Source organism: Arachis ipaensis, chromosome B04 (assembly GCF_000816755.2).
Source record: "Arachis ipaensis cultivar K30076 chromosome B04, Araip1.1, whole genome shotgun sequence".
In the NCBI taxonomy this organism is placed as follows: domain Eukaryota; kingdom Viridiplantae; phylum Streptophyta; class Magnoliopsida; order Fabales; family Fabaceae; genus Arachis; species Arachis ipaensis.
The window spans coordinates 96,543,823-96,547,116 of NC_029788.2; positions in this window are offsets into that span (position 1 = coordinate 96,543,823).

A 3,294-nucleotide genomic window follows, 5' to 3' on the forward strand; every position below is an offset into this window, starting at 1 on the left:
TATTTAGGCACTGTTACCATGCTGAGAATCCCCAGTTTTTAGATGCAGGACGTGAGGTTCCTCGCTGAGGCATGCTAGAGACTTCCTTTTGGCGGAGACCCTTAACTTTTTGGGATTTTATTTTGATCACTATATACTTGTTTAGATGCTTATATTCTCCACTATATATGTATTTTGTATTAACTCCTCTTAGAGGTTATTTTGGAGAAACAGGTTCTGTATTTTGTCTTTTGGGTTGTCTTTGAGTAATTCCCTTATATATATGTATATATACTTATATGTTCGGGTCGGTTATCTTCGCAAGCCAAGTCCCGAGTCTTGATATATGTATTTTGGCACTCTTTGTATATCTCGTAGCATCAGTTTACTCTTTATCTGCTTCGTTTACGTTATCGATCGGAGTGTTGCACGTTTTGATTTACTCCATTTTTCTTCAAAGGCTCCTAGTTACAAATCTTTTCACACTACTATACGTACTAAATTTTATTTTTTAGAGGTCGTAATACCTCGACACCTCTATTTTATGACTTAAGTATAAGACTCTGTGTGGTAGGGTGTTACATTTGTCATCATGTATTTCATACCTATATCAAATATAAAATTATTAGAAGTGATAATGATATAAAAAAATAATTATAAAAATGTTCATCAGCAAAAAAAAAAAAAACCTTTTGTAAAGTAAAGTGTTGCCCACCTCCATTGGATATCTATAATAGATTTTTTTCACCTTCTTTGTGTGTTGTTGATCAATAGCATGTACTACAAAAAGTTTTAACGTTATCAGACCCCTCACTTCGGTCGGCAAGTATATAAAGGTCGGTTGAATAGAACTAAATACAGTTGATCAAATAAGATTTCTCCATTATAATGAATTAATAACAATGATATTCCAAACATTTTAAGTGATTAGAATGAGAATAATAAGTAGAAGGAGAGGTAAATAGAAATGTGAATGAAGAGAATTCGATCACTATGAATTATAAGGAGGCATTTTCTGTGCTACGGTTGGGACAAGTTTGCCCAAACCATAAGCGAACTTTGGGAGTATCTGCAAGTTCATCGTTGGCAAAGGCAGACTAAGGTTGAAATTACAAAATTTGTTGATGTGGTGGATGAACTTCAATATGAATCCACAAATGTTGGGCTAACTTGCTGCTGCATTCAAAAAAAAAATAATCTCAGGAAATAAAAATAACTTTTTTTTATGGAAAACAATAATTATTTTATTTTATTTTATGAGAAAATTTTTTACTCATCATGAAATACTTGTAGAATGACTAGTAGATAAATTTTCGAAAAAAAAAAGAGCATGATATATATACAATAAAATATAAATTATAATTTTTTTGTCTCTAATGTGCCAAACTTCTTTAATATTTAATTTACATAAATTTTATTTTTAACTTTGAAATAAGTTGGATAAACCACCAAAAATGCACCCGAATTATTTTATCACTGACAAAAATGTCTCCAAATATTGTTATTGACAAAAATACCCTCATTATTTAAAAACGTAATAAAAAGATATTACTCTCGATGTTTCATATTAACGAAAAAAAGTGATGTGGTAAACAAAACTTCCTATGTGACAAGTGAGACTCTGATATTGACAAGTCACATAACATTTTTTTTCGTTAATGGAGTAGCTCTCTCTGGTCACAACTAGATATTTTTGACATGTTCTTAAATTATTTGAGGTCATTGTTGTTGATAACGAAATTTGAGAGCATTTTTGTTAGTATCAAGACAATTCGAGTGTATTTTTTGTGGTTTACCTAAATAAATTTTAATTTTATCCTTTAATATTATCAATTTTTTTATAATATATAATTATACAATTATCTTTTAATCACATCTAAGTAGATTACTCTTAATCACATTACTTAGAAAGTAAACTTATTTTTTCAATTTTACTCTTGAAAACTTTTACTCATCATGGAATATTTATAGAATGACTAGTACATAAACTTGTAGAAAAAAAAAAGAGTATGATACATATACAACAAAATATAAATTATCCTTGTCTCTAATGTACCAAATTTTTTTAATGTTTAATTTAATTAAACTTTGTTTTTAATTTTAAAATAAATTTTAATTTTATTCTTTAATAATATCAATTTTTTATAGTAGATAATTATTCAATTATTTTTTAATCATATTTAAGTAAATTACTCTTAATTACATTACTTTTATTCTAAATAAATTTATTTTTAAAAGTTTACCCTTTATCATATTATGTTCATTCTAAGTAAATTTATTTTTAATTAAGAGAAAAATTGTAACACCCTAATATTCAAATCCTTATGCTCGAGTCATAAGTCAATGATATTACGGTGGTACGACTCTCAGGTGGATTTTTAATATATAAATATAGGTAATTTTTGAAAGGAGTATTAATCGAGAAGCCTGAAAAGAGTAGAAATAAAATCGCGAAGACGTATCACTCACGTTTCGACAACGAAAAGTTAAACTGCTAAGCCGAACGCGATATATGGACAAGGCATAAAGGAGATTAAGAGATAGATAACAGATAGATATTTATAGCATAAGTAAATAGCCACTAGTCGCGACCTGCGAAGTTTAGGCCGGCTAGGGTACAGTATGAAAGTAGATGACAACAGTATATCCTAATCTCTCCCAAAGGAAACATAAGAGCCTCTATAGGCAAGTTCCAAAAGAGTTCAATACATAATATAATCTTTTCAAAACAAAGGTGGAGAGATTCTAAGCAAAACACAAAGTAGAGAAAATAAATATCTTCGCCGTCTCTCAGACGAACCACAGCTCACTTCTGAGCACCTGGACCTGTATCTGAAAAACAAGAGATATATACGGAATGAGAACCCCGGGCCCATGGGTTCCCAGTACGGTAAAAGTGCCAAATAAATTCAATGTACTGCAATAAAAACTCACTAAGCATCCTAAACTTCTTCACCAATTATTCATCCTAGGTTCTCGCTAATCCATGAATAGGCAACTGTCATAAGGGAGTGCTAAATTCAATTCATGTTTCACATGTTTCCCAACTCGCTGACTCTTCCACGAATCAGACTCAGAATTATAAGCAAAACCATCACCAGTTGTTCTACCTCAGCAATTCTATATCAATACATCATACACTCGCCTGGAGCTAGTGAAACCACATCACTACGTCTACCCAGGGAGCTCCAGTTATCTCATTCAATAATCATCATCATCATGCAAACACATCATCAATTCATCCCATCAAGAACAGCCCTCACACCCACCAACACCAGCATGAGGGGCCTCTCAGTTGTACAAACACAAGCAATA